Source organism: Trichosurus vulpecula, chromosome 7 (genome assembly GCF_011100635.1).
Source record: "Trichosurus vulpecula isolate mTriVul1 chromosome 7, mTriVul1.pri, whole genome shotgun sequence".
Classification (NCBI taxonomy): Eukaryota; Metazoa; Chordata; class Mammalia; order Diprotodontia; family Phalangeridae; genus Trichosurus; species Trichosurus vulpecula.
Window position 1 is genome coordinate 221,531,555 of NC_050579.1, and position 14,321 is coordinate 221,545,875.

Below are 14,321 nucleotides of genomic sequence, written 5' to 3' on the forward strand. Positions count from 1 at the left end.
CACCGCTATTCTATCATGTCTCCATACCCGTTATGTGATCCACTTCCAGAATTCATCACTTCTTCCTCTAGCTAAGTGGTTTATAATATACACTCCCATCATAATATCACTTCTGTTTTTACACCTCATTAATCATTGTGGATGTATAGTGAAAAGAGCAATGAATTTTTAGTCAGAGGGCCTAGGTTTAAATTCAAAACTCTATTTTTTTTTCTGCCATTATGCCCTCGGGCAAGTCACTTAAGTTCTTTGGCCCTCAATTTCCTTTTCTGTTCAATGAAAGGGTATAGAAGTTCTCTAAGACCCCTTCCAGCTATAAATCCTATGACCTTCACCCAACTACTCTTCACCAAAATTATGAATTTCCTTATAGAAGTATTTTTTCTTCATATACAATGCCTTCCCACCCAGGTCTCCCTTTTTACAGGCTTATTCATTCTGAAAAAAAAAACTGTATGCCAGGGTATGCTAGAGCCAGCTCCAACTGGCTTCTGAGAGCCAATTATTAAATTTTCAATATGAGCATTTGCACCTCAGAAATTGGCAAACATTACAGATCAGGGCTTGATTGATTGCTTTGTGGATTATGACTTAAGAAAGTGACGGAGAAAGAGTTAAGGTAAATTAAATTTAACACTAGGTCAGGCATATGTTGTTACTGTTCATCCTAAGAGGACCAAGGACATACCTAACTTTTGGGAGAGTTAGTTGTTAAACATTTACCAGTGCACCACTGAATGTATCCTTCCTTCACCATATTCTATTCACATTTCACATCTCAGTGATACTTATGAAGTCGAATTTACCACTTTGCATTAAACTCTTTAGCTTACATTATTACACATATTCTCTTCTGTAAATAGACATCTGAGTCCATATATATCATTACTAACTCCATGGAAATTGTCTCTTGTAAATAACAGGGCCTCTTTGCTGCTATTCTTCCTGTGTTGTACCTATTACCATCTATGGTGATTAATAAATATAAATGGGCAATTTTCTCCCTTCTCTATTTATTTTGTTTTAACTTCTCCTTGATCTATAAGCTTCAGGGGAAATATTTTTTCCCAAACCTTGTTATATGCTCTCCATCCCTGAATGAGTCCATCATTCTTGTATCTAGTCCAGAAATGAAAGTTTCATTGTCCAACACAATTTTTTTCAACAATATGCTCATTTCCAGGCTAAGCAAGAGGGGTCTGGAAGATATCACAAATTAAATAATTAAGACTTTAAGACTAGCAAAATCAGCTAAGGAAGGATAGAACAGGGAGGCCCATAGGTCTTATCAAGAAGGGTTTACAGTACAGAAAGACAGTCACCAAGACACAGCACTAAGAAATAGGGTTGACTTCTGATTCAGAGGAAAGATTTTTTTTCCCCCATCTTGGCTCATATTGCCAACACATAATACTTTGTCATCAAAGTGCCCAGGGTCCATCAATGTGTGCCAAGTTAATCTTAAGACAATACTGAAAACTTTACAATCTTAAAATCCTATTTTCCTCCTGCTTCTCCCATGCTCCAAAGGCTTAAAGTTTCCCTATTGTCTATTACAATAAAGTTCTATAATAATAAACTCCTCAGCTTGACATTTAAGACCCATCAGTTTCTTCAACTGTAAAATGGGAATATCAGGACCTACCTCCCAGTGTTGTTGTGAGCATTAAATAAGATAATATTTGTAAAGTGTTTACAAATATTTATAAAGGCAGCACAGTGACTGCCATGTAGTAGGTGCTATATAAATACTTATTCCTTCTTTCTTTATCATCGCCTCTTCAAAATTAAGCCTTCGTCAACCTTTCTAACTATGTTGCTCTGTTTCAATAATAGGAGTAGCCAGGATTTATGTTGTGCTTTAAGGTTTCCAAAGTGCTTTTCAAATGTTACCTCACAATAATTCTAGGAGGTAGGTCCTATGATTACGTCCATTTTACAGATGAGGAAACTGAAGCTGAGGGAGGACAAGTGACTTGACAAGGGTCACACAGTTTAGTAAGTGTCCAAGGGAGGATCTAAGTTCAGGTATTCCTGACTCCAAGTCCAGCATTACCTAAGCCACTTTGCTGGCTAGGGCTGTGCAATATGGCACGGATCATGGGGCCTAGGCATAGCTAGGATACTAACTGGATCAGGGGTGAGGAACTTCACCAAGAAGTTTGGATTCAGTTAAAGGGCCACACTTGAGGACATAGAGGGCCATTTGCGGCCTCAAAGCCATAAATTCCCCACCCCTGAACTGGATGATGTTGAAACAACCCGGCTAGCAGCCACTGTGGGAGTGAAAAACCAACACAAGCCCAACAACAAGAACACTGCAAGTCCGGGTTCTTTTGATCTGCTTTACTAAGGAAAGCAATGTTAAGAGGTTAACAATCTTACTTTAATCCAACATACAAATATCATCCACTCAGCTCAGGGGGAAAAGCCAGCATCCTGAGTTTCAGAGCAAAGGCAAACAGAGCAAATAAACACGAATAAACAGACAGATTTCTGTCTGACAAAATCACAATATGCAGTTACCAGAGAAGCATCAACATCTGAGTTTTCTCCAAAGCCAGGGAGCTCATAACAACGGCTGGCCCAGAGTCACGTACCACTCCTGCTGCAGCTCAGAGCTCCAAAAGAGAAAGCCAACCTCTGGGCTTATATATGTTGTTCAGGGTCAAAGGTGAGTCACACATTTGACTCACTCACGTGACCTAAAAGCATCACAAAAATGCAACTTAAACCCACATGGTCTAAAAGCCTCTGATGTCACAAACATGTCACTCAAACCCATGTAAACTAGGCTTTCCCTTGAGGCAAGGAGGTCATCAAGAACTCCTAATTTAATCAAAGAAACAAAGGCCAAACTCTTCAAGGACACTTGGTTGAATAAATGCTAAAAGCCCATCTTGATTCCCAATACAGATGATCCAGAAGATAAAGAGTAGGTAAAGACAAATGTCCAGGCTCAATATGAGAACGAGTAAACCAGGTAGGTAAGAAAGAGACAGAGTCTCACATTTAGGTCTGGGCCAGTTGGATCAGAAAACAGAGAGGCTTGAAGGCCACTATCCCTCCTTTAACATTAAACTAAAGCAAAAATAAAAGCAATTTTGACAGGAGGCAAATAAGGCCTACCTGGCTGACTCCGCTAATCTAGAATGATGACTAATCAGTGAAATGGCAGACTAGTCATGCCGTCTCCTCTGAAGATTGATGTATTAGGTGGAGAAGTTGCTGGGCTGGGTCACTATCTCCCAGAAGCCTGCTTCTCCCCTTCATAATTTGTGTTCTTTATCTCTGCTCTGATTTCTCAGGTTTACAAGTTATACAGCAAAAAGAATTCTGGGTCTGGAATCAGAGGACCTAGGTTTGAATCCTATCCCTGTCACCTCCTACTTGTGTGACCTTGGGCAAGTGACTTAACCTCTCTGAACTTCAGTTCTGTATATGTAAAATGAGAGTGTTGGGCCTAGATAGCTTCTGAAGTCTCTTTTAGCTCTAAATCGTCGGATCTTTTTCTTACCTCTACACTTCATCCCCTGTGAATCCTGGAAGCATCTGCTTACTCTCTTAGATTATAACTTCTACCTGGCCCTTCCCCCCACTGCCAGTTTCCTTCCCTTGGGTCCTGCTAATTGCCTTATAGCCAACGGCACAAATCACTCCCTAGGGGATGGGGACTCCACTGTTTTTGTCTCACACCCAAACAAAAACAACCTGCTCTTAGATAATGGTTCCACTGCTTTTCTACGTTACCTATAAAGCTAGAGCCCCCAGAAACTGCCCTGCTTATTGCTTGTCAGGCCAGCCCCTTCTGCCCACTTGTGCCAGACAATTGCAGATCTGACCACACTGGAGGGAAATTATAAAGCCTTTCAGGTAGCAGACCAGGGGCTCTAGAAGTATTTGGTGTCAACTAATGTTACTTGCCAGTAGCACAGACTTTTTAAGCAAACACTCAATTCAATTTAACAAACATTTATTAATCACTTACTATAGAAAAGGCATAGAGAAAATATGGCACAGTGGATAAAGTGTTGGGCATGAATCAAAGACTGAGGTTCAGATCTTACCAAAGATACTTACTAGCTGTGTAACTACTTCTGGTAAGCTTTCTCCATATCTAAGAGACCCAAACCCCTCTAGCCATCTTCATGCTGAGCAGTAAGGTACATGCCCTTTCCACGGGCCTCTTTCCCCACTCCCTATCTCCTTTCTACCTCTAGCTATGAGGATAGTAATCAAATCAACATTGCCGTCCCTGGGTAGGGCCAATCAATTGCCTAGTGCTTTATTCACTACTCCCTGTGACTTCCCAGACCAAAATGCTCTTCCCCGACCACCATTCCCAATATGTATTGTCTTCACTCTATTACAAAGTAAGCTCCCAGAGAGTGGAGATTACATTGCTTTCAGTGTTTATATCCCTTGGCACTTATAACAGTGCCAGGCGCATAGTGAGTGTTTAACAAATGCTTTTTCATTATCCATTTAGCAATGGGCAAGTTATTTTACCTCTATATGGCTTCAGAGAGCTCCCTAGGATTTATCTATACTGAATTACAACCTGCACTGGGTAGGGATCTGATGTGGAGAAGGTAGTTTGCAAACAGAAATTTTCCCCACACTGTTGAAATCAAAGATCCTTCGCTTATTCAGTCAGTCAGAGAAATCCCAAAGTAGTGCAGCTAAGTGAGAAATGATGAGGACTGGGACTACCTTTCTTTTTTCTTATTTGTATCTCCAGCTCTTAGCACAGTGCCTACTACAGAGTAGGCATTTAATAAACATTTACTGACTGTTATTCTGTGATAAGGGCAGCTAGGTGGCATAGCGGATAGAGCACTAGGCTTAGAGTCAAGAAGACATTCTCATGAGTTCAAATCCAGCCTCAGATACTTACTAGCGGTGTGACTCTAGGCGGGTCACTTAACCCTGTTTGCCTCAGTTTCCTTATCTGTCCATTGAGCTGGAGAAGGAAATGACAAACCACTCCAGTTTCTTTGCCAAGAAAACCCCAAATGCGGTCACGAAGAGTCAGCTACTACTGAAAAGATTCAACGACGAAACAACGAAAATCCTTTAACAATTAGTTCAAGGCTCTGTGACAGATACTGGGAATGTAAGGGGACAAAAATGAATGGCCCACACCCTCAAGGAGCTTATATGATACTGGAGGAATGGACCACGAACACAAGCAGACAAATAAATGTATGATAATGTGAAGAAGGAGAGAGAACTCTAAAAATAGAATCAGAAAAGGCTTCACAAGAGAAGTAATAATTGAGCTAACCTTCAAAGAAATAGAAGCAGCAGAGCTGAAGAGACACTAAATTCCAGGAATGAAGGACAGTATTGCAAGAGCATGGAGATCAATGTAAGAAACAGAGTTTCCAATCTTGGGCATGGTTATTAGTGTTACCTATGTTCTTGAAAAGAAGTATTAGTTAGGTTGGAGCTAAATTGTAGATCATTTAAACCAAGAAGTTTATATTTTGGCCTAGAGGATATAGGTAATATTATTTAGTGTATACTCCTTTTATAGAATGAATTGGAGTTATTTTGGGGACCCACAGGATATTATTGAAAAGGGAATTTGATAAAAATTCTCCTGTCTGTATTATTTCTGTTTGTTTCATTCCTTGTACATAAATCTCCAGTGCCTAGGATAGTGACCACCACACAGCAGATATATAATAAATACTGGTTAATTGATTTCTTTGTGGTAATTACTTTCTATAAATGAGTGAGTTTGTGATAAACTAACCTCCATACCCAAGGAGAAAAGTAATAGGCCGCAGGTGCAGAATTTATGTATCCTAAGGTTTACTGATGGATACTCTTTGCAGCCAGCAGAGGGCTCTAGAGGACTGGAGATGAGCCGACATTTCTATGGTTTGTCTCTAATCCATTCCCTATCAAATTTTCTGTATAGTGCAAGGTTCTAAAGTCTCAGATTAGTGTGGGGGCAGAAAGTATGCCAGATCCCCAAATGGTCAGTGGGGGATTGTAACACCCCAGGTGGGAAGTAGCACCAAAGAGAGCTTGCCAGGTACCCCAGAAAGGGTCTCATCTCTGAGGCATGGCAGCAATGACTTGATTTTCTAGTTCCCAGGGATTCTAGAGCAGTGACTAACTAGATAGAGTGGTTAACTGTTCCAGGATAAAAGATAACAGTCTTTACTTGAAAGGGTTAACAACTTTCTCTTGAGATTCTACAAGTGAATACTGACCTAAATAGTGGGAGAGCAGCAAAGGGGGAGATTGGTAGAACATCAGAATTTTAATATTAAGGAGAAAAGTCCTCATCTTATCAATAGCTGTATATAGATAAAAATTCCCTAGCGAACAATATCTGTTTATCGACATTCACAAAGGAAGGATAGCACCTGCGGTTGTGAAAGTCCAAAATAGCAAACATATCCTCAAAGTTTAGTTGGCACCCATGCTGAGCTGCTGAGTTCTTTTGAGCAGGAGAGTGATATCATTTTAGGAATAGAAATTTGGCAGCTGTGTGGAGGATACCTTGCAGAAGTGAGAAATTCAAAGCAAAACGACTAACTAGGAAATGATGAAGGGCTAAATTAGGATAATGGTCCCGCAAATGAAGAGAGGGCCATGGTTGCACAGTATAGTGGCCAGGAAATGAATAATGATCCTGCAAGGGAACCCGAGTGGTCACACAAGTAGGAGGAAAACTGAAAGAACAGTGTCAAGAAAGGAAAGAGAGCAGAGAGTATTCAGGAAAAGATGGCAGTTAACTGTTACCAAAAGCTGCATAGAAATATCGCTGGATTTGAAAGATCATAGGATCATAGATCTAGAGCTAAGAGGGACTTCAGAGTCTATCTAGTCCAATCCCTTTATTTTATAGAGGAGGAAACTGAGTCCCAGAAATGTAAAGTGATTTGCCCGAGGGTACACATAGTAAAGAGCAGAGCCAAGGTTCAAGCCCAGATCTTCTGACTCTATACTCCAGAGTCAATACGCTGTTCACTATATCATGCTGGATCCCGTGAGATTGTTTATGACCTTGAGACAGAAATGTTTATGAACCTTCATCCTGGGCCACTTCTTGCAGTTTAGCAACATGGGGATAGAAGAATCTACTGGGACTGTACATTGGAGGTAAGCTTCAAGAGGAAAGGAAGAAAGCAGAATAAAGAGGGCTCAAAAATAAGCAACTGGACAATAGAACAAATGGCTGCAGGAGACACGTTGTTGCTGCTCAGTCATTCAGTCCCATCCAACTCCTTGAGACCACAGCATGTCAGGCCCTTTTACCCTCTACTGCTGAAGAAAACATTTTAGAATGGTCCTTGGGGCTGTAAGAGGATAAGGAAGAGAGCCTAAAGAAGAGGAAACTTAGAGAAAACACAATGGCAGCTATCTGTCTTCAAATTTTGAAGGCCTGACGTAGAGGAGGGATTTTTGTAGTTGTTCTTAAGAGCAGTGGGCAGAAGTTGCAGTGGGGCAAGTTTTACCTTTACATCAGGAAAAAAATTTCTTATAATTAGAATTATACAAAAGTGGAATAGGCCTTCTCAAGAGATAGTGAAAGCTTCTGTATCACTAGGAGTCTTCAAGCAGAGGTCAGATTAACATTGGTCAGGAATATCATAGGGAGGATTTTTTTTTTTAGTGCATAATCTCTGGGGTCCCTTTCAGCTCTGAGATCTTATGATTTACAGCAAAAAGAGGAAAAAAAAGAAAATAGGCAACATGTAATATGTTTCCACCCTTTCTCTGACTCTATTAAATATGACATCACTTCAAAATATCCATGATTTCCTCCATGCAGATATTTGTTTTACCAATACAGATGCTAACTGGACCATACTTTGGTTGATCTTTCTGTGTGTATATGTGTTTGAGTTGCTTTGGTCAAAAAATTCATCGCCTGACGGTCACCCTTTTGGTGATGGGCTTTTCTGAATTTAGCAGGTTGAGACTTCAATAGTAGACACACGGTCTCTCCCCAAATTCATACTCAAAGCCTCTTTAATTTGGTAGAACCTATTAGAGAAAGAACCCAGAGCCATTGTTACACCACAGTGCAACATTAGACTAGAACTTTAATGAAGAATTTTTTTTAATTTTAGGTACTAACACGTATAATTTATATCAGATTGCTTACTGTCTTGGGAAGAGGGAAGGGGAGGGGAGGGAGGGAGAAAAATTTGGAACTCAAAATCCTATAAAAAATGAATGTTGAAAACTATCTTTACATGTAATTGGAAAAAATAAAATTCTATTAAATAATTTTTAGGTGCTAAGTATTCTTCCTTTCTGGTGTTTCCTTTTCTTCCTAAAGTTTCTTTTTTCTCTTTCTAAAGTATAGGCATACTGTAGATATTGTGGAAATAATGCAATTTTGGTTCTAGACCAACACAATAAAGCAAATATCCCACAATAAAGGGAATCATGAATTTTTTTGCTTCCCAGAGCTCATAAAAGTTATGTTGGCACTATACTGTAGTCTATGAAGTGTGCAATAGTGTTATGTCTAAAAAAAATAAACATACCCTAATTTAAAAATACTTTGTTGTGGAAAAAAAGTGCTAACAATCATCTGAGCCTTCGGTGAGTCATAATCTTATTGCTAGTAGAGTGTCTTGCCTTGACGTTGATGGCTGCTGATTTAGCGGGGTGCTATTTTAACACACACATTTATTGATTAAGTTCACCTTCTGACATGGGTGCAGTTAGTGGTGCCCCAAAACAATTACAATAGATCATATCACAAATACATCATAGAGCACTAATCACAGATCATCAGAACAGATAGAATAATAATGAAAAAGCTTGCGATGTTGTGAGAATTACCAAGATGTGACGCAGAGATACGATGTGCACACATGCTGTTGGACAAATAGTGCTGACAGACTTGCTGCATGAAGGATTGCCACAAACCTTCGATTTAAAAAAAAAAAACCCACGATATCTGCAAAGTGCAATAAAATGAGGTAATCCTGTATTATAAGTAAGTCTCTGCTTATCTCCCTTCAGCCAGGTCAATAGGCCATCAGCATTTGGGTTGTAAGAGTGTTGCAGTTTGGGGTGCTGGGAACCCCAAAATGCAAGGATATAAGGGGGTCTGCCTTGAAAGAATTCCACCACTCAAACCTTCTTTCAGTCAAAATAGTGGGCTAGATTCTAAGTGAATCTGTGCGATTTGATGGGGGAAAGATTGGTATTTATATACAAGAAAAGACATTGAGAAGATCTAGATGGGATTAAGGAGTGGTAAATAGCCTGGGGTGGGCCAGGTACAGACAATGAAAGGAGTTGTCAGTGAGGCATAGTGAAAGGGCAGTTAAAAGGATTATTGAGTATCTAGCTGGGCCAGATGCCTCAGGCAAAACACCAGGGACTGGGTTGCTGAAATGTATGGGAAAATTCAGGGTCCAGATCCTATCACCCCATCAAGAGGACCCAAGGAACCAAAAAAACCTTTTCTAGTTTCTCAACATATTCCATTACTACAATCAGAGGAATTTCTTAAGCCCAAACACATGGTCCTAGAACCTCCTCCTGATACAATTGTTTACTCTAACTGTTCTTGCTCTTTAACCCTAACCCAATTAACAGTCTGGAATACAACAAAGATTGACTCATTCAATCTTGACCTCACTAAATATCTAGGAAGCAGCTTTCTAACATAGCCAGGACATATTAGGTACTTAGTAAACACATATTCACTTTCTTCATTTGTCTTTTACAATTTGTTATTTTCATGTTTTAGGTATTTTCAGTAATAATCATAAGTAGACAAAAAGGTTTTGCATTGGCCAGAAAAGAAGGCCCAAACCAGGAGTTAGTTATTTGTCCTTGGCAGATATACATAATTACACAACAAAATGGATAAGGAAGGTGGAGAGTAATGATCTTCAATTATTCTCTTAGCTTTTGTCCCTAATCAACTTCAGTTGCCTGCCACCTAGGGAGGAACTTGGAAACAAGATGGACTAGCATCCCCAGCCTACACATAGCTCCAGTGTTTGTTACTGTTGTTACTATATTTTGTCAAAGTCCCCAAAGTGCTGAGCACGAGAACCCTATTCTCTCACTAGAAGTCAAAAAGAATTTTCTAATCCTGCCAAAAAATTGCCTGAGACCACAGACTTTGAAACATCACCAGACAGAGGCAATTAAAAGAACAGTCTTAATCCTAGCCCGGGGCATTTTCACTGGTTTTTGTTGGCTACTTCTAGCTAGGCCTGGTAGTTGGTAATCTTCGCTATGGACTAAAAGAATTGTCAGCCTACTCTTGTGTGGGAGAATTTCTAGTCCCTAGGCTACGCCCTCAGCAGCAGGAGGAGTTTTTGCACTCCACTCTCCAGGTCTATATGTCTTTTATTATGTATGTTTGCCCGCAACAACAACAACAACCTGTCACTGTAACATTCTGATCTGGAGATTGAGGAGAGATAACATAAGAATTGTTGGACTATGTGAAAGTTATGATAAAAAAAATCTAGATATGATATACGATAACTCAGGTCTTCCTGATTCCAAACCCAGTACTCTATCCACTGAGCCACCTAGTTGCCTCCTATACATACGTACACATATTACATATGTGTACGTATATATACACATATGCATGTAGATGTATACATATATATGATCATAGCATCTAGAAAAGAGGTCATATTTTCCAGACTTGATGTAACACATAAATGCATGACCACTAACAAGATAATGTATGGCAAGCCTAAGAAACCATTTACCTAATTTGTTATTCACAAATTCAAATCTTTTAAATCACAAAAAGTTTTCAAATTAACAACTCATTATAACTCGGAGATATTTGTGTATTTCAACAAGATTCATAAAAACAAAACAAAATGAAAAACCTTTAAAGTTCACCAATCCTGACTGATTTTAGAAAGTTTCTATGAAAGGAAAAAGGAGGGATATGGTTATAAAAATATGAAGTCTGTCCTTTCAAGGGTACATATTAACCTGAACAAGATAAAGCTTCCTTAGCTCTGTTTGATTCCAGGTAAGAGTCCTAGATAACCTTTATTCTAGAACAGCCAATCATTCAGTAAAGTTCCACATTATTCAATAGCCAGTCTCAGAATGAGGGGAAAATTTTTCCCCAAGTGTGAAAATTTCCTGTTCAAAAAGGAAAAAGCACAATGGGGAAACTGAGTAAAGAGGATTTTACCTTCACCTACACAAGGTTGTTCGTTCAACTTTCCTAGGCATAGACATACATCTTTAGCAGATCTCAGACCACAGTCTTTTTAAGTAACATATGGCATTTCCCCAGAATGATAGATTATTGCCAGATTTTAACTGACTGGTTGATCAAGCTGAGAGAATTTTTCTTTGAGGATCAGGACAGCCAGGCTAGTTTTAACTTCACCTGAGTCCTAGGCTAAGGCCAAACACAAGCCCTTAATTTTCTGAACACTTGGAGTCCTAATCCAAGACTTTTACTATGTTTGACCTGAATCCCAGGAGACTCACCAGTTTCTTGACTTGCCTGATTTGATCCCATTGGTGAGTTCTGTCCATACTCGATACGGAGATCATGGAGACTTACTTAGTTTCCATGGTCTTTGGAAACCTTCAGTTTTACTCAGGTCAGTCATCAGGGATCCCACTTCTGACACTAAAGTTGTCAATTGAGAACAAACACCAAGACCGAAAAAGGTCTTAGTAAGAATCTTATTAATTTAGTACAGCAGAAGAGAGAGCCAGAAAAGGGTGCGGCTCCCTTCCTGAGTTTCTATGAAATTTACATTATGAAGAGTTCAAACAATGATGCCAATACATGAACTACACACACACAGTTTGCTTTACACACATATATACATACACACATACACTTATACACACATACATGTATATGTGTGCATATGTGTATGTATGTATACATATATGCATGTGTGTGTGTGTGTATGTGTATAAGCAGATAAGTGTAAACATTCTGGGGCAAAGCCAAAACACAAACTGTTGGGGAACCCAAAACACAAACTTTTGGGGGTAGATCCAAAACCTGAATGAACCCAAAACAAACACTTTGGCTTCCCTAGAGGATCTCTGAGGTTAGCATGACCTATGATTTTTCAGGTTAGACAACTTTCTAACCACATCAAGCTAGATTCAAACAATATTGACAAATAATATTTTCCCCATATTAGATGTCTTTTAGTAACTTGTCCCATATTTAAATGCTTTTTGTTAGTCAGAGTGCTTTCAATAGACTGGTGGAGGAGCCCAAATAGCTAGAAATAAGCCACGTTCAGCTTTTCTCAGCATTTCCTGGAGTAAAAGCCATAGAGTTAATGATAAGCCTTCAAGATTGAATTTGGTCTGTGTGAACTAGGGATACTCTTCTGAATCTCAGGCTACATGGCTGATAGACTGCAGTGGGGGGAGATCAAGGGACAGAAGTTCATAATAATGACAAATATATTCAAGAACAGTGAGTGGGAAAGTTATAAGACCAAAATATTGTGGCTGGAGGGGATTTTACAATTCATGATCTTGGCGACTGGCTATTTTAATAGATGATGACACTTCAGGTGTGAAAGGCTAAAATAAAGATGGAGGTCAAATGAGTTGAGGAGGATGACCTGAGAGGCCAAGGCGAAGATTGAAGTTACTTAAGATGATGACAGGAATTAGGAGGGAGGGGGAAACTGTACATCAGCTGCCGAGGTCATGAAGGAAAGTATAAGATTATTGGCTTCTTAGAGCCAAACTTGATAGCTAAGCAGTTTAGAAAATTATGATCTTCTTTCTTGGCTCCACAGGCTTACATGGTTTGTATGCTAGTTACCAGGATAAAATTTGCCCCAAAGATCTGAACAAAGGAAAAAAATTTCTGTCATTAATAAATTTTCTAAGATGCCGGTCATATTATGAAACTGATAAATTCAATTAAGACCTATTCTCTGAATTTATCTATGTTAACTAATAGTACAACAATTTGAAATTTACAATAAAATGTTGCAACATTCTATTCAAATACACAAAAATTACAGACTAATTTTGGTTCTGTGTTTTTCATTTGACTTCGTTTAGTAACAGTAGCCCTAAGTCTGGAAGTTACAATTACTGTTCTGATTTCTTTAAAAACAAAACCAAAAAAACTTCAAATTCCCTGCCTCTCTTTATGGGTGTGGGCAAGAAGCTGGTTTCCATGTTACTTATGAGTTGACCATAGCCTCACAACATATAAAAGGATAACTAGATTTACTGGCAAAAGAAAATCTATCGGGGGAAAAAATGCTATGTAGTGGTAATTGGAGAATGAGTCAGTGTCTGGGATCTAATTGTGTATGACACACAAAGTTCATTCCAACTGAGCAAATTGAATATGCTGGAAAATAAAAAAATTCAACAATGAATATATGTACTGTTATCATAAAGGTGTTTTCTAAATTAAGAATTATTCATTTTTAATTCCATTGTTTTTGCGATGTCATCGATTCTTCTAGCAACTCTAATATGAGTTACTAGTTGATAATATTTCTCCTAAAATATCTATCTAACCTAACTAATCCTCATCAGCACATTGCCCTAGGTTGTGTTAAAGCATGCATCCTTGAGCTGCATCCAATACATGGTTGAATTTCTGTTCTTGATCAAAATGAGTACTAGAAAATGATATATTGTAAAAGCCAAAGAATATTATTCTATAGCAAATAGGTGATGGCTGCTCTGGGTGAGCATCACATTAATTAATTAGCTTGAAAAAAGATTCAAAGCATTCTGACTTCTCATTATTAGTGGGATCAGATTGCTCAAGAGAGCAATTAGATATGTGGGATAGCCTTACATTTTAAATCAGGTAGAAAAGAAGTGGTAGTGGCATGTTAATCCTGAAGATTCTGCTGAGCAGCTTTTCCCAGCCTGTTTTGTACAGACATCAGTTCAAACTGATTCTTTGATTCTTGGATAGATCAGAGAAAACATCTGCAATTTTGATTTATCTGTCAGTGCAATGTTACACTATTTATAGCCATATAACACAAAGAGGAGAATACTGGTGTTACAAAGCTAGACTTCTGTGGCAAGAAGCATCTTGGGATCACTGAATGCACAACACTGTTTCACAAAGTGATCCAGCCTGTTTCCAATTCATTTTTCATGACATGCTGTAACCAGAATGGCCTTTGTTTTCTTTGAATGACTCAGCTTACCTCATTGAGCCTCTGGACACTGTGGCTTGCTCTTCCGGGGCAGGAGGCCCGGGGAGCATGCCGGGAAGCAGACAACTTCCTGTGTGATGAGTCATGGGGCTGGCTGAGGGGAGGTGTTAACCTCTACCCTAGGGGGAGGGGCCAACTCAGGAACCAATCGGC